This window comes from Symphalangus syndactylus, chromosome 8 (assembly GCF_028878055.3).
Source record: "Symphalangus syndactylus isolate Jambi chromosome 8, NHGRI_mSymSyn1-v2.1_pri, whole genome shotgun sequence".
Classification (NCBI taxonomy): Eukaryota; Metazoa; Chordata; class Mammalia; order Primates; family Hylobatidae; genus Symphalangus; species Symphalangus syndactylus.
The window spans coordinates 143,423,994-143,441,816 of record NC_072430.2 but is presented as its reverse complement, the minus strand read 5'-3'; the positions used below and the strand labels follow the sequence as shown (position 1 = coordinate 143,441,816).

Below are 17,823 nucleotides of genomic sequence, written 5' to 3'. Positions count from 1 at the left end.
CTTTCCCTCCCTCCTCCTTCTTTCCCTCCCTCCTCCTTCTTTCCCCCCTCCTCCTTCTTTCCCCCCTCCTCCTTCTTTCCCTCCCTCCTCCTTCTTTCCCCCCTCCTCCTTCTTTCCCCCCTCCTCCTTCTTTCCCTCCCTCCTCCTTCTTTCCCCCCTCCTCCTTCTTTCCCTCCCTCCTCCTTCTTTCCCTCCCTCCTCCTTCTTTCCCTCCCTCCTCCTTCTTTCCCCCCCTCCTCCTTCTTTCCCCCCTCCTCCTTCTTTCCCCCCCTCCTCCTTCTTTCCCTCCCTCCTCCTTCTTTCCCCCCCTCCTCCTTCTTTCCCCCCTCCTCCTTCTTTCCCCCCCTCCTCCTTCTTTCCCTCCCTCCTCCTTCTTTCCCTCCCTCCTCCTTCTTTCCCTCCCTCCTCCTTCTTTCCCTCCCTCCTCCTTCTTTCCCTCCCTCCTCCTTCTTTCCTTCTCGGTGTAGGACATTCCCGTGGCCCTTTCAACCCAGAAACACACGCCTCTCAGCTCTGAATCCTGTTTTTCTCTGTTCTGTCTTTCTGGGACTCCTCGTTGGACTTCCTGGATTCTTGCTCAAATCTTGTTTTTTTTTCTTCTTCTCTTTGTCTTTTTGCCCTGCTGCGTGTGATTTCTCTCATTTCATCCTCCAAAACTGCTACTAAAATTTCCATTCAAGAAATGGTTTTCCTAATTCACAGGAGATCACTGGAATTCTCAGTTCTCTTTTTCGCCAGTCGCTGTATCTTGGAGGTATGGGACCTTCTCTCCAGCGGCACCTCTGACGTGGTTCTCCCCCTTCCTCTGTGCTCTTTCTTCTGTGTGTTTGTTCTGGCCTGTCTGTCCCGGGTGTCCATTTATAATGGAAGCTGAGAGGCGTTCTCCAGCCTCCTGCCTGGAGAGGCAAGGCTGGGCTTCCAGCAGCTGGCATTGAGAAGGGGAGAAGTGGGGAGCCTCCTAGAGTCACCCTGAATCCTCCGTTTCCACCTGCTCCACACAGCTGTGCTGGGGTTCAGACACTTACTGGACCCCTCCAGCTGGCAGGAGAGGGGGAGAGTGGTCATCAACTCTGTGCTGGGAAGAGGGTCTCCCCATGTCTCTTGCAGATCATCAGCCGGTCCTGCGGCTTTAGCCCCATGCTGTACCTCAGAATTAGAGGTTTTGTCACCTGCCAGTCCCCAGTCCTTCTGGGACCAGCCTGCTGGTCCAGCCTCCCCAACTCAGGCCCTCCTGCTGCATTTCCCCTTTCGAGGTTCAGCCGAGGGGCTGCCCACCCTTTCCCACTCATCTTCCATGAATCTCCCGAGGTCTCCTGTCTGCAGGCTGCCCCCGTCCCTCTCTCCTGTGCATTCACAGGTCATTCCTTCTTTGATGTCACTTTTGGGGGCTGTATTTGTTCCTTGTGGCTGCTGCACCAAACAACCACAAACTGATAGCTTCAGAAGTGGATTCTCCCAGAGTTCTGGGGGCAGAAATTTGAATCGAGGTGTGGGTGGGGCTCGTTCCTTCTGGAGGCTCCGAGGGAGCACCTGTTCCAGGCTGCTCTCCAGCGTTCCTCGGCTTGTGGACACATCACTCCCATCTCTGCCTCTATCATCTCCCAGTGTTCTCTGAAATCTCCCACTGCCCCTCTCTTGTAAGGCCATCCTTGATTTAGGAGCCACCCCAAATCCAGATGGTCTCATCTCCAGATCCTTAACTTAATTACATCTGCAAAGACTTTTTCCAAGTAGGGTCCATTCACAGGTTCCAGGGGTTCAGACGTAAACATATCTTTTGGAGGATTTCAGGGGGAAACACTGATAATCATGCATGTGTAACCAGTCACACCTAAACACGCATCCTGCAATGCAGAGCTGCCGGACAGCTTCCTGCCCTCCCTGCTCCCTCCCACGCTTCATCCCTAGACCCCCGGAACCCGGGCATGGCCTGGTCATCCTTCCCGGCCAATGCACCCCAGCGCCTCTCCCATCCCTCTCCCCTCCTCTGGCTCCCACTCATGCCCTCCCCACTTTCTTTCAGCAGTCGGGCCTGTTTCCTGAGTCACTGAGTCAGCGAGTGATGAGACCTGCTGGAAATATGTGTGGAGGATGGGCGAGTCCACTCAGCCTTGGATGGGGCGGCAGGAAAAAGGCAGCCCCAAGCCCAGCCCAGCTCAGGATGAGAGTCTTTATTCAGGAGGACAGAACTGGCAGTTGGCAACAAGCAGGCCCAGAAGTAGATATTGGGGGCTTCATCTCAGGGAGACTGGGGCTTGGAGGGGGAAAGTCAAGTCCACCAGGGTGCAAACCGGTGTGGCCATGAGCAGGCAAAGGGCCTGGCTGTTTCTAAAGAGCCCTGACCCTCCCAGGCAGCTGTCGGCTTCCTTAAGGGAAAGGACGCTTTGAGTCTTCCTGCGGGCCGGGGTCAGAACGGACCTCTGCACTATGGTTTATGAGGTGCCCACATTCAATCCCATGAGGGCTGTCATCACTGCGCTCTCCGGGCCTTCGCTTGCTCTGGCCTTTGCAGCTCAGATGGTTCCCGTCCTGTGTGGGCAGTGAGGCGGTGCTCCGTGGATGGAGGGTTAGACCTGTCTCGCCCCAAGCCAAAGGGCTTAAGCGGGAGACAGAGTGTGGATGACCCTGCCTACAGAGAAGCAGGATGCAGGGACGGTACACAGGGGTAGGCCACATGCCCGTACTCTTCCTCTGCATGCGGTGACTGCTCTGGGTGCCCCCTCTTTCAGATGGCCCTGGCCCCAGACGACATGGCATCTTAGCCTGTGGGTTGAAGGCATCTGTGGAGCAGAGTGCCTCTGTACATGTTGGCCCCTACGTGTGGCGGCCCGCAGGCAGACCCATGCCACACACAGTGAGGTGTTCAAAGAGCCTCCGATGGCACCGTTTCTGTGACTGACAGCCGTTTTCATGGCCCTGCAGGCGCAGGATAACACAGGCTGCACCCGACCTCTGTAGCCACATAGAAGATACCGCCTCTCCCCAGGACCCACTCTGCCCACCCAGGTCGCACTCTTCCGGACAGCCTATCCCCGCTCTGCCTTAACCAGAGGCTGTCTGGTCTCCTTTGAGGGCCCCCACCTCCTCTTCTGGGGTGCTCAGGGCTGCCAGCAACCCTTCAAACTATGTCGCTCAGAGCCACGCAGCATCCTGCAGATGGCACTGGGGCTGCAGGGAGATGGCTGACCTCGGGCTGAGTTCCCGTTGCCTCTTTGCTGCTCCATGACTCCTGGCTCCCATGGGGCCTGTGTTCCATCAGCTACAACCTGGAAGCCCCACCTCTGTCTGCAGTCGCTTTCAAAATCAAAGAGTGAGACTTCTTCCATCAAGATGTGTTGGTCTTGGCCATTGCACAGGCCCAAGGCTGTTTCAGACCTGAGACTGCGGACCTGCAGAGGAGCCCCCGCCCCCAGCATGTCTCGCCCTGAGGGGAAATTCAGACTCAAGGCACCCACCTGCCTGGCCAGCGGCCCTCCCTCAAGGATGGTCTGCGATGTCAGTGCCTGGCTGGGTGCAGGGGTCCCGGCAGCACTGCTGCCCCCTCCAGGTCCCCTCACCCCACGTCTGCACCCAGGCACCTCAGGCTGACCTGGTCACCTGACAGCTGGGGACTCTGTCAGGCTGCCCTTGAACACGGGTGGAAGTGAGGCGGGTTTGGGGTAGGTTTGCCTTTAGACAGCCCCTGGGGCTCTGAACAGTCTCCTGTTCTGCGGACTCACCAGTCATCTGACCCTGAAAACATGTGCACACCAGCTCACACAGGTCTGTTCTCAGGGCCATGACTGCAGAGGGCTCTGGTTGACCCCACAGAAGCTGTGAGACCCCGGAGCAGGAGCCAGCACAGGGAAGTGGCCCCACGACGTGCCTGGGGAGGAGGAGCCAGCAGCAGGTTACCGGAGAGCACGTACCTGCGTCTATAGACATGCATCGCACACATACAAATTCATGCGCGCCAGCATGCGTATGGAGCCATAGACACACACACGCGTGTTCCGGAAGCCAGCATCTCTCGGCATCTCTTCCAGGAATGTGAGTGCGGGGGTGAAAACAGGAAGTGAGCCCGTATTCACAGCCGCGTATTTCCACGTAGCCTAAGGTGTTGGTGACCCGCTCCTTGGATGCCCAGAGTTGGAGACAAAAGCCCCAGAAGAGACCCCAGGAGAGGCCAGGGCTGGGGGAGGGAGACACCCTGATATGCCCACCAGAGTGTGCAGCAGGTGGGCTGGGAACAGGCAGCAGCCAGTGATGCCCAGAGATGCGGCCGCCGCAGGGAGGCCCTGGGATGACCCCCTCAGCTGGGTCACTGCTCTGAGGCCCCTACTGAACTCCATCCCTGACCTCCCACGTGGGGCCAGGGTGCCCCCTCATTTGCACAGGGCCCTCTCATTCCTCACCCCTTCTGCCTTGGGCTTAGGTATGGACACTCACAGGGCTGGGTCCCCCACAAAGGTGACAAGCGGCTGTTGCTCAGCAGGAAACCAGACTGAGGGCACCCGGCAGAGGAAGAATGAAGTTTTCAACTTGGAAACCAAGCAAGAGGCTCCTCTGGCCCCACCGTCCATCAGCTTTGCATTACATGACTCGGGATTATTTCTATTTGACTCACGTCAGGAGGGAGGGCACCGTGGCCTTCACAGTCTTCGCGGCCTCCGCAGGCCTCTGCAGAGCATGCCAGACAGTACCGGGAAGGGCAGGGCCTCTCGCTGCTGGGACCACAGCTGCCCCATTCTATCTCCCCAGAGTCTCGTGTGTGCATACGTGTGCATGTGTATGCTGGTTGTGTGTATGTGCATACATTCATGTGGCATGGGTACATGTGCGTGTGTTTGAAGTGTGCCAAGTGTGTGCACACACATTGTGTGTGTGGTGTGTGTGTGCCTGCATGTCTGTGTGTGTGTGTGTAGTGTGGGCGTGTGTGTGTGTGGTGTGTGCATGCATGTGTGTGGTGTGTGCATGTGTATGTGTGTGGTGTGTGCATGTGCGATCTGGGCATGTGTGTGTGTGTATGTCTGTGTGCTTGTTGCATGCAGTGGGTTCTGGGGCTTGTGCTTCAGGGATCTGTCACCTAGACAGGCGCTCAAGACCCCTCCCAGTGATGCCAGCCCCAGCGGAAGCCAGTGCTGCACCAAGGTCACCAACAGGAGCCAGATGGAAGCTGAGGCCATGCTGGCGTTTCCAGAGCTCCTGTGCTTGCCGTGGTGGACCTGGGGACAGGGTAGGAGTGGGAAATGAGGCTCACAGGCCACCACCATCCTGCCAGTGACCCTTACTTCCAGAAGCTCTGTCTAGGAGCTGGGTGGGCTCTGTGTGTCCACTGCTTGGTGGGCAGCTCCACCCAGCAGACCCCGGTACCCGGTGCCCCCCAGGAGACATGCCTTTGGTGGCTCAGCATAGTGACCTGGTGACCCACAGTCTCCAGAGCTGGAAGCCTCCACCCTGGGGTCCACAAGCAACACCCAGCCCCCAGTGCCCATGGGTGCTGGCATGATAAGGAGGCAGCGGGCAGGGCATGGAGCCCTTGCCCTCATGCAGAGGTGCCCGCCTGCACCAGACCCGGGCTGACTCTCCTTGATGGCAGATCATGGTCCTTGTGGGATTTCTGGACAGGATGCCAACCTAACCCGCACACCCAGGTGCTCCATTCTTAGCCAGCTGCCTGCTGCGCTCATGGTCAACACGGCACAGATGCACGTGGAGTAGACGGTGACTCGTTCAGAGAAGCAGGGAGGTGGTGGCACAAATGAATGCCATGCTTGGGAGAGCAGGGAATACCACCCAGGGTGAGCAGCAGGGAAGGCTGGCCCTGACTTTGGACAGCAGGGGCGGCACACAGGATGGACACGCTTCTGTATCAAGAGCGGGGCGTGGGTGTGACAGCAATGGTCTCTTGTGCTGAGGCTGCTGGGGAGCAGCAGAGGACTAGGCACTGGGAAAGGGCTGAGGCCCCCTCTGCTCTCCCAGGCCTGGGTCTGTTCACACTGGCAACCATGTTAGAGTTGGTAGTTTCTAGAAATTTCTACAAATATGCACAGCATAAAATGTCTCACATCCTCTCTTGTGCCTTTTAAAGTGAAGTAATAGTGATTCTTGCAACCGGTTCTGACTCTCTCAGGCAGAGCCCTGAGCTGCGAAGTAGAGATGAGAACAGAGATGGGGAGACCATGGCTGCGCGGACGTCTTTATTTTTCCTGGGTGGGGAGCAGGATACACAGCCACACTGCAGTCACTTAGCTTGTAAAAATATCTCAATAAATAAAACAAACAAGCAACATATACACTGAACAAAGAATATTTTTTAAAAATGGCTAGCCGAGCAATCATGGAGAAAGAAAAAGAATAGCGGCATGAAAATAAGAATTCCAGGCTGACTTGGAACAATCATGCAGAGGCTCAGGGGAGGGGAAGGAACTCAGGGTCCTCTTCTGAGAGCCTTGGTCCAGTTTCAACAGAATCGTACAAGAATGCATTTCTGTTTTATTAAAAAAATAGACATTAAAAAAGGCACTTAGAGGGAAATACAAATTCAAAATCCAAATCCTCATAAATGTGTTCCTGAATCTAGACATTTTCAGAAAGAATAAACCTCCCCCCAAACATAAGACCCAGAAGAAAAATCCAAACAGACAAGATGACCATGACAATGTCACCAGCAAGAGGGCTGGGAGTGCCCTTCCTATGTGGGGACCGTCCTGGGGGAGGACGGGAGCCCGGGTCTTCTGTCCGATGTCACTGCTGTCCCTTCTCTCGACGCTGGTGGAGGGCAGAGGTGGGGGCCTCCTGAGGTTGTTCAGGTTTCAGAAGTTACAGACTCGAATGCATCCCAACTCCATTTGCGCCGCCGACGCGACGGACAGCCTGGAAGATAAGGAAGGGGGACGGTGAGCTACGGCCGCCTCTCTCAGCTTCCTGCAGGATCGTCCTGAGACTGTCCCAACGCTGGGTGGGACGGGACGTGGTGCAGGCAGGCCCTGAGAGAGCTGGCTCTGTTCTACTCACGTTCCTCCCAAAAGACACTGGACAGGTGACTGCCACGGGGCCAGCCCAGGCTTCCGCAACCCCTGCCCCCCAGGCCAGGCCAAGCCCAGAGCACCCTTTCCCACCCCCGAGTGAGTGCCCTTTCTCACACTCACCACCCCGGGGCCTGCCCCTGGCCCGTGCTCAGCGCAGCCGTGAATGCTGTCTGGCTGTGGGTGAGCCCCTCACAACAGGCTGCCTGGGGACAAGAGAGGCTCAGTGCAGGCCCGAGGGAGCTGCGGGGTTTCGGGCAGCAGAGGGCTGTGTTTCAGCGAGGAGGACGCAGAGAAGTGGGTCAGCCGCTGGGGGGAGCTGTCAACGGCTGATTCTTGCTTTAAAATGTGTGCTTTCAAAACAATTACAGATTCACAGGAAGTTGCAAAAACAACACAGAGATGTCCCACGTGCCTTTCACCCAGTTTCCACACATACCACATCCACAAACACACCCACCCCCACATACACACACCACACATACTACACACTACACACACCCCACACTACACACACACCACATGCACATACCACACACACAAACACACCCCACCCCCACATACACACACACACCACACATACTACACACTACACACACCCCACACTACACACACACCACATACACATACCACACACACAAACACACCCCACCCCCACATACACACACACACACCACATATACTACACACTACACACACCCCACACTACATACACACCACATGCACATACCACACACACAAACACACCCCACCCCCACATACACACAAACACACACCACACATACTACACACCCCACACCCCCCACACTACACACACACCATATACACATACCACACACACAAACACACCCACCCCCACATATACACACAAACACACACCACACGTACCACACACTACACACACCCCACACTACATACACACCACATACACATACCCCACACACAAACACACCCCACTGCCACATACACACACAAACACACTACATACACCACACACCACACAAACACATGACACCCCTCCCACACACAAACACATCACATACACCACACACCACACAGACATACCGCACACTACACCACACACCACACTGTACATACACACCTCATACACAAACACATACCACACACACACACCACATCCCCACATACACACACACACCACAAACACACTGCATACTACACACACCCCACACACTGCACAGACATACCACACACATATCCACACAGACAACATACCATATGGTATATTATATACCACATTATATGCCACACATACAGCGGTGTCACCACATCACACCCAGGCATCTGGCACCAGTATGGACCAAGAGCTTATTCATGTTACTTGTGTGGGTGTGTGTGGTGTGGGGTATGTATGTGTGGTATATAGTGTGTAGTGTACATGGTATGTTTTGTGTGTGTGTGTGGTGTAGTGTGTGGTATGTTGTGTGTGGTGTGTGGTGTAGTGTGTGGTATGTTTGTGTGGTGTGTGGTGCATGTGGTTTGTGTTTGTGTGTATGTGGGGGTGTGGTGTGTTTGTGTGTGTGTGGTATGTGTGTGTATGTGGTGTCTATGTACAGTGTGAAGTGTGTGTGTAGTGTGTGGTATGTATGGTGCATGGTGTATGTGGTGTGTGTTTGTGTGGGGGGTTGTGGCATTTTGTGTGTGGGGGGTATATGTGTACAGTGTGGCGTATGTATGTGTGTGTGGTGTGGGGTACGTATATGTGGTATGTAGTGGGTAGTGTGTATGATATGTTATCTGTGTGTATGTGTATGTGGTATGTCTGTGTGTGTGTGGTATGTTTGTATGGTGTGTGGTGTATGTGGCGTGAGTTTGTGTGTGTATGTGGGGGTGTGGTGTGTTTGTGTGGTATGTGTTTGTGTATGTAGTGCGTTATGTACAACGTGGGGTGTGTGTGTAGTGTGTGTTATGTTTGTGTGCCGTGTGATGTGTGTTTGTGTGTGGTGTGGGTGGTGTGTGTTTGTAAGTGGGGGTGTGGTGTGTTTGTGTGTGGTATGTGTGTGTATGTGTGTGTATGTACAGTGTGGGTGTGTGTAGTGTGTGGTATATTTGTGTGGCGCATGGTGTGTGTTTATGTGTGCACGTGGGTATATGCAGTGTTTGTGTGTTTTTGTGTGTGTTTTTGTGTATTGTGTGTGTTTGTGTGTGTGTATTGTGTGCGTTTGTGTGTGTATTGTGTGCGTTTGTGTGTGTGTGTGTGAGAGTGGTGTATGTGTACTTCCTGCAGTTTCATCATGCATGTTGTTTCTTGCACCCCACACTGTGATCAAGACACACAGTTCTTCCAGCCCCACAAGGTCCCCTCGTGCCACACAAGTGACTTCTAAGTGCACTTGTGGGCCAATCAAACTGTGGGTGTGCCAGGCTTGGTGCAGCTCCGGGGCTGCAACCAGCTGTCCCGGGAGCACCTTGGGGAAAGAACCCGCTCAGGCGCTACCCAGAGCCTCGTTCCCACCTGCAGAGGAACAGGCAGGAGGAAAGTCCAGGTCCTCCAGGAAGCCGGGGTGGAGACCCCAATCCCGCACCTCCCTCTCAAGCTCAAAGAGAAGGTGCTGAGAGGAGGCCGGGGCCAGCGTCTGAGACCCAGGGTGCACAGGGATGTGGTGTCATAAGCCCAAGGTCTTGGGGCACCTCAGTGGGTCCCACAGGGCGGGGGACACGCCAGTGGCATCAGCACCTGGTCGGGGGTGTGGCGAACACAGGTGGGCCCCGCACCACGCCTCAGGGCCGCTTCTGCCACACACCCAGGCCATCCTGCAGCAGCCCCCAGGCTGTGTTGCGGCCCTGCCAGGAGACCTGAGCTCTAGCAGGGATCTCTGAAGCCTGGCCCTGAGCCCTGGGACCTTTCCTGACCCCCACAGGGCCTGCCCGTGTAAGTGCTCACTCCCACACCTGTTGCACTAACATGAGAATAGCCAGTTGACCTGCAGAGCTTGCTGGAGGTGAGTGTTCAGTGAGAAGTATTGGAGAGCTCCCCTGAGCCAAGGGGCAAACCAGCGTGATGAGACCCTCCTCCCGCAGAGGGGCTGAGCGTGGTGGGAGGGGTGGGTGTCAGCCCAGAGGCAGGCATGGGCTCCCCAAGACGGCCGCCAGGAGAGGGGTCACCGTGAGGATTCTGCCGCAGGGAAGGAGGCCCAGGGAGGCCCCAGGCACTGGGGGAAGGATGTGGAAGCTGGAGGGACGTGTGATGTGGTGCTCGGTGACTACCATGTGTGTGTCTGTGAGTGTGCCCACTAGTGTGAGAGTGGGTGAGTATGAAAGAATGTCCAGTGTGAGTGTGTGTCCATGTGCAAGTTGTGTAAATTGTGTGAGCATGTGCATCGTGTAAGTTGGTCCGTGTGTGTGTGTGAGCATGTGCGTCCATGAGTCGGTCTGTGTGTCCCTGTGGGAGTGTCAGTGTGCACGTGTATGTGTGTGTGTACATGCGTGTGAGTGTTTCCCGTGGAAGAGCTAGTGTGCATGTTTGTGAGTGTGTACATCCACGTGAGTGGGTCCGTGTATGTGTGTGTGTGTGGAAGCATGTACATCCTCGTGAGTGGGTCTGTGTGTGTCCCTGTGGGAGTGTCAGTGTGCATGTGTATGTCTGAGTGTGTGCATCCATGTGTGTGTTTTCCCGTGGAAGTGCTAGTGTGCATGTTTATAAGTGTGTACATCCACGTGAGTGGGTCCATGTGTCTGTGTGTGTGTGTAAGTATGTACATCCTCGTGAGTGGGTCTGTGTGTGTCCCTGTGGGAGTGTCAGTGTGCATGTTTTTGTGTGGGTGTGTGCATCTGTGTGCGTGTGCGTGGGTCCGTGTGTGTCCCTGTGGGTGTGGGTGTCTGATGTTACGCAGCAGTGTGCAGGGGGGACGTGTGGTTCCACTCCTTCACCCCCAGCCCTCTCCCAACCCCCAGCCCCAGGCTTCACCCCAGCAGCCTACATCCTCAGAGACCTCCGGGAACCTTTGCTGAACCAAGACAAGGGTCTGAAAAGGCCAAGACATATTTTCCCTGAAACCCATGCATATGAAAACCACACACACACACACAGTACACACACACACACGTACACACACTTTTTTCAAACTTCAGAGCACTCCAAATATTTAAGCCTTTTTTAAGTGGTCCTGGGCAGAAAGTCAAAGGCTGCTCTCTCTTGGAGAATGTGGTTGTAATTAGATAATTAATAAGGGGTGGGGGGGTAGAGAAAGCTAAATGGAAGCCTTCCTCAGTGGGAGGAAATAATTACCACAGCTTTTGATATATGAGCTGAACCAGCCCTCTGAGGGGAAATACCGTATCACCCATGAAAAGCCAAAAATGACAGGGGCCGTCCCCTGGCCAGTGGTGGGTTTCAGGGTTTGCTTCACATGCCCAAGGGGACCCAGGCTCAGGCAGAAACGGGCGGCAGGTTCATTAGTCTTCTTGACCGAGCGCCTCTGGGCCTGGCCCCCTTGATGTCACCCTGACCCCAGCCATGTCTGCTGACATGGGCCGTGTTCTCTGCAACAAATGTAAAACATCTGGGGCTGGGGAGTGCCTCCTGCATACACAGGCCACCTGGAACTGTGTGCATGCGCCCTGCGTGCAGTTACCTCCCTGTATCTGCCTGCCTGGCCCAGGAGTGGCGGGATGGAGGGGGTGGTGGAGCTGCAAAGCTGTGGCTGGACCAAGAGAGTGCCTCAGTTGTCTCTTCCACACCAGACCGGGGCCCTAAGGAGCAGGTGAAAGGCCCCATTCAACTCTATATCCCCAAGGCCTAACAAAGGGACAGAAGCATTATGGAAAAGGCTAGGAGAGGCAGCGTGGGCCAAGGGAGAGGGGTTTCACTCTAAGACCATTTATCCACCTCCTCACCTGTCCACCCATCCAGCTACCCACCTACCTCCTTCCTTCTTTCTTTCCTTTCTTTCTTTTCTTTCTTTCTTTTTCTTTCTTTCTTTCTTTTTCTTTCTTTCCTTCTTTCTTTCTTCCTTCCTTCTTTTTCTCTTTCTTTCTCTCTTTCTTCCTTCCTTCCATCCATCCATTTCTTCATTGATCCATTCATTGATCTACCACCCGTCCTTCATTCCTTCCACTCATCCATTCATCTATCCACCTTTCCTTCCTTTTATCCATTTATCCTTTCACCAATTCATTCATTTTTCCCTTCCTTCCTTCCGCTTCCTTCCCCCTTCCTCCCTTCTTTCTTTCCTCCTTTCTTCCTTCCATTCCTGCGACATATTTGAGCATCTATCATGTGCCAGGAATGCTGCTAGTTGTTGAAAAAGCTGAGATGAATCAGAGAAATCTAGCAGGGCAGAAGCATGTTTGTAAGCAACTAGAACACAGGGAAGATAAGGATCACCTTTTAAAGTGCAGGTAGACTACAACAGAAAGGCAAGGGCAAAGTACCACGGACACTGTTGGACAGTCAGAACCACCATGGCAGGGAAGAAGGGTGGGGGGTGAGCACACATGTGAAATCTCCTCTAGTCAGACATACACACACGAACACACACACAGACACACACACACCCATCACACACATACCCCACATCACACACACCCCACATCACACACACCTCACATTAGACACAAACCCATCACACACAGACCCCACATCACACGCACCCCACATCACACACACACTACCTCAAACGTACCTCACATCACACACCCATCACACACACACCTCAAACATACCTCACATCACACACACACACCTCAAACATACCTCACATCACACACACATCACACACACACCTCACATCACACACACCCATCACACACACACTCCACATCACACACACCCCACATCACACACACACTACATCACACACACCTCACATTAGACACACCCCACATCACACACACCCCACATCACACACCCCACATCACACACACACTACCTCAAACATACCTAACATCACACATACTAAATCACACATCCCACACATACCTCACATTAGACACACCCCACATCACACACACCCCACATCACACACCCCACATCACACACACACTACCTCAAACATACCTAACATCACACATACTAAATCACACATCCCACACATACCTCACATTAGACACACCCCACATCACACACACACTACATCACACACACCTCACATCACGCACACACTGCATCACACACACCTCACATTAGACCCACACCCCACATCACACACAACCTCAAACATACCTCACGTCACACACACTATATCACACATCCCACATCACACACACACTACATCACACACACACCCATTCCACACACCCCACATCACATAAACCTCACATCACATACACACCCCACATCACACACACCCCACATCACACACACATCACACACACCTCACATTAGACACACACCTCACATCACGCACATACCCCACATCATACACCCCACGTCACACACACTACATCACACACACACCTCACATCACACACACCTCACACATCACACACACCCCATATCACACACACCCCACATCACACACACATCACACACACCCCATCACACACCTCATATCACACAACTCACATCACGCACAACTCACATCACACACACTGCAACACACACAACTCACATTACACATGAACCCCACATCACACACACACATGCATACACCACACACACCCCACACTACATCCACACCTACATCACCCACACTCCCCACACCACACACACTCCACATCACACACACACCTCACACATACCCCAATTCACATACATCCCATATCACACACATCACACACATACCCTGATTAACACAAACCCCAACACCACACACATACATACACCACACACTCCGATTCACACAAACCCAACACCACACACCCCCTACACCACACATACACATCACACACACATACCCCATATCACACATACCCCATATCACACACACACCCCAATTCACACAAACTCCATACCACACACATCACACACACACATACTCCACATCACACATACCCCATATCTCTCTCTCTCTCTCTCACACACACACACACACACACCATTACATACCCCGAGGTTCTGCCAGGGGACCCTGGAGGGGCAAAAGTGAGGATCAGGGGTCAGAATCTGGCCACAGAAGCATGGGCTGTGACCATGGTCCACAGCATAGAGCGGATGTCCAGGACATTCATTACCCTGAGCTTTCCCTGCCTGTCCTCAGCCCTGGCATCACAGCGGAGGAGCTTTGCCTCCATAGGACCCTGGCATCACCCAGTTCACGTGAAAACGCTCTCACCCCCACCTCCTCTCCCTCCCCCACCACACCCTCAACCCTGGGCTTCCAGATGCTCAGGGCTAGGGAACGTGCCAGGGTGAGATCACAGCAGAGTTCACAGACATGGAGAAGTCCCAGCTGCCAGCCACCCCCATGGGTCTCGATGGGTCCTGGCCACCCCGCAAAGCCAGTCCTCTCTTCTCCTGAGTGCCTGGTGGGCGCGGTCCTTCAGTGGGGGCTCTCTGCCCCCTGCCGAGTCTGGACACAGCCTCCTGACCCCTCAGACGCCCACCTCAGCCACCCCGAGTCAACCAGAGGTATGGAACCGCTCAGTGTGATCAGTGAGACCTCCCATCGGCCTGAGTGCACAACAGACAAGGAGACACCTCAGGGACTCGAGGGCCACTCAGGGGGCACCTCCAGGCTGAACACCTAGCAGAGGCCTCCGGACAGGGAGCTAGCCTCAGAGCAGCAGAATTCACCCTCTGAGGAGGAGCCTGGATAAAACCAGAACTGTCTGCTTCAAAGAAAGGAACCATTAGGAAACAAAACCAGGACTGCTGGAAACAACAAAACAAACAGAAGAAGGTTTACAAATTTTAAAAATGAAAAAAACGAATATATCAGAGAGTGCTCCTGGAAGTCTCCCAGCATGCTGAGCAAAAGGCAAAGGAGGCCGGGCACAGTGGCTCACGCCTGTAATCTCAGCACTTTGGAAGGCCAAGGCAGGAGGATCACTTGAGGTCAGGAGTTTGAGACCAGCCTGGCCAACATGGTGAAACCCTGTCTCTACTAAAAATACAAAAATTAGCCAGCATGGTTGGCATGCACCTGTAATCCCAGCTACTCCAGAGGCTGAGGCAGGAGAACACTTGAACCTGGGAGGCGGAGGTTGCAGTGAGCTGAGACTGCACCACTGTACTCCAGACTGGGCAATGGAGCGAGACTCCAAAAAAAAAAGGGCGGGGGGAAGGAGAAGGGATAGGGCAGAAACGATCAGAAAAAATGGCAGAGGAACATGTCTCCACGTTCAGGATTATCTTCAGATTATAAGGATAATCTTCAGACTAAAAGGGAACACCAAGTTCCAGGAAGGAAAACGAGAGGAGGGGCAACCCAGCTGAATCATGAAGAAATCTCTGGGCTCTAAGAGTAGGGCAACCTCCTACGGCTTCCAGACCTAGACAACCAGAAGATGCATGCTGGCTTCCCACAAGCTCACCACTCCCACTCAGTGACACTCCCAGAATGTCCAGAGTGTTGGTGGAAAGAGCAGGGCAGCCCCGAAAGTCCATACCCAGCGAGTCCAGGGACCATGCCGGAGAGCGAGAGAAGCAATGCAGTCGCAGAATGTGCACCACTCAGCGGCTGCTCCTGGGCAATTCCACTAGAAATGCCTTCTGTCCAAAGGAAAGGTATTCCTGGGGCTTCTTTCTCTGCAAGCACGACAACAAATGATGGACTAATCCCCCAGTGCAAAACAAGCAAATAAGAATGTTGGGGAGAAGGAAAGAGGCTGTAAGGAAAATCTTGAGAGGCCCACGGTCAACTGGAGGCAGGAGTCCAGGGGGTGCGCAACCCCTACAGCTGCCGGCCACACCAGGCACATCTGTGGGTCCCCGGTCACCTCGAGCTTCTATCTGCCCAGTCACACAACGAATAAGGACAGCAGGAGCCAGACTGACACCAGACAATCGGATTCGTGAACTCACACTCTTAATTCTCATGCTGTCCGAGTTACCAAACTCACCCAAGAAAAAGCAGGAAACCCAAATGTGTCGATAGCCATCAGACATGTGGGCCAGGTTATGAAGGTCTGTCTATGCCACGAAGAATAACAAACCCGCTTGTTTTATGAGAGAATTAAATAGAACTTTCTATGAACAGACAATTCCCATCTATATTAAACTATTCCAGAATTTAAAGATGAAGGACCACTTCCCAATATTTTTCCTTCCTTCCTTCCTTCCTTCCTTCCTTCCTTCCTTCCTTCCTTCCTTTCTCTTCTCTTTTTTTTCTCTTTCTTTCTTTCTTTCTCTTCTTTCCTCTCTCTCTCTTTCTTTTCTTTCCTCTCTCTCTCTTTCTTTCTTTCTTTTCTTTCCTCTCTCTCTCTCTTTCTTTCTTTCTTTTCTTTCCTCTTTCTTTCTTTCTTTCTTTCTTCCTTTCTTTCTTTCTTTCTTTCTTTCTTTCTTTCTTTCTTTCTTTCTTTCAGACTTTATTTTTTTAGAGCACTTCAGGTTCACAGCAAAATTCAGAGGAAGGTCCAGAGATTTCCCATACACCCTCTGCTCCCACCCATACCCCGCATCCTTCATAAAAAGATGACACAGTTTGGACACCTGTCCTGATGGCATCAGAACCAAAGGCTAGAACGTTGCCGCCTGTGAATCTAAATGCAAAAAATCCTATGACATTAGCAAATCAAGTCAAGTCGGTTATTTAAAGAATCAATTCCAGATGACCAAGAAGGGTTTATTCCAGGAATGCAGAATGTTACCATTTGGAAATCTGTGAAAGGAGGGACGGTGAGGGCATGCCGGGATGGGCATGGAGAGGCGTGTGTGCAATTCCAAGGCCTGGTTTCCTGAGCTCTCCCTGAGACGGGCCCCGGAGCCTGGCCCGAGGCTGAAACCCAGCTGCCACTCTCTGTGGCGCAGCCTTGGGAAAGTGGCTTAACCTGTCCAGCTCTCAGTTTCCACTTCTGCAAAACACCCAAGTGAGGGTAACAATAGGACGTGCTGCATCGGTGCTGTGAGGGCTCAATGAGCTACTTCACCGGAAAGGCTTGGCCTTGCCTGATCTATGGTCAACACACATGTCGCCATGAGAACAGGAGCCCAAGAGAGCAAGGAGCTGTTTTCTTCCCCAACTGGGTCTAGAACAGCTCCTGGCACTTCGTAAGTGCTCATTAAGTATTTGTTGAAAGAGGGACTGCAATGAAGAGACCAGAGAGAAACCAGCAGCGGAAGCCTTAGGGATGCGGGGGCCGTGCAGACCAAGCAGGTGGCTCCCGTGGCCAGCAGGCACATGGCTCGGCAGGCCAAGGCCAGGACCGGATAGATGATGGTCAGGGCTGTAAATACCAACAGCAAAGAGGCCAGTAACGCTGGGCCGTGCCAGGTCGGATGCCGGAGGGCAGCAGGGCACATATGGGAGCCTCTGCCCACCTTCTGACCCAGGCACGTACTATGCAGGGAAGCAGTCATCGGTCACGTTGCCCAACCACCACACAGTGCCAAGGGGTCCACCAGGAGCCGGCACCAGAGCTGCCTGACCACAGGCTTCCAAATAACAAAGCTGTGGCTGAGGGAACCTGGGCAGACAGAAAGGCCACAAGACGCAAGGGCTGGGACCCTCTGCCAACTTCTCCCTGGGCCTCCCCTCCAGGACTTTGCCCATCCAGCCCCCACCCCAGTGGAAGCCTCAAAGCCCTTAGCAGGAGGGCACTATCTGGAAGGCTGGGCCGACATGGGTGCCTCCTCCCCACAGTGGACAGAGCACTCACCCCCACCTCAGGGGAGAGGAAGGAGAAAGCAAGGCCAGCCCCCTCAAGGCAGCTGCACCCAAGGAGCTCTCGCCCACACGGAGCCCAACCTGAGCTG

The 17,823-nt window shown here is 53.7% G+C and overlaps 1 protein-coding gene across 1 annotated transcript in view; it reads right to left on the bottom strand.

The window, feature by feature from the left end:
* Positions 1-6,164: 6,164 nt before the first annotated feature.
* TWIST2 (twist family bHLH transcription factor 2) overlaps positions 6,165-17,823 on the bottom strand; it is a 62,012-nt gene continuing 50,353 nt past the window's right edge. Inside the window, exon 2 of the mRNA XM_055287884.2 lies at positions 6,165-6,855. The gene's annotated coding sequence lies outside the window, so the exon portion shown is untranslated. The remainder of the gene's footprint in view (positions 6,856-17,823) is intronic.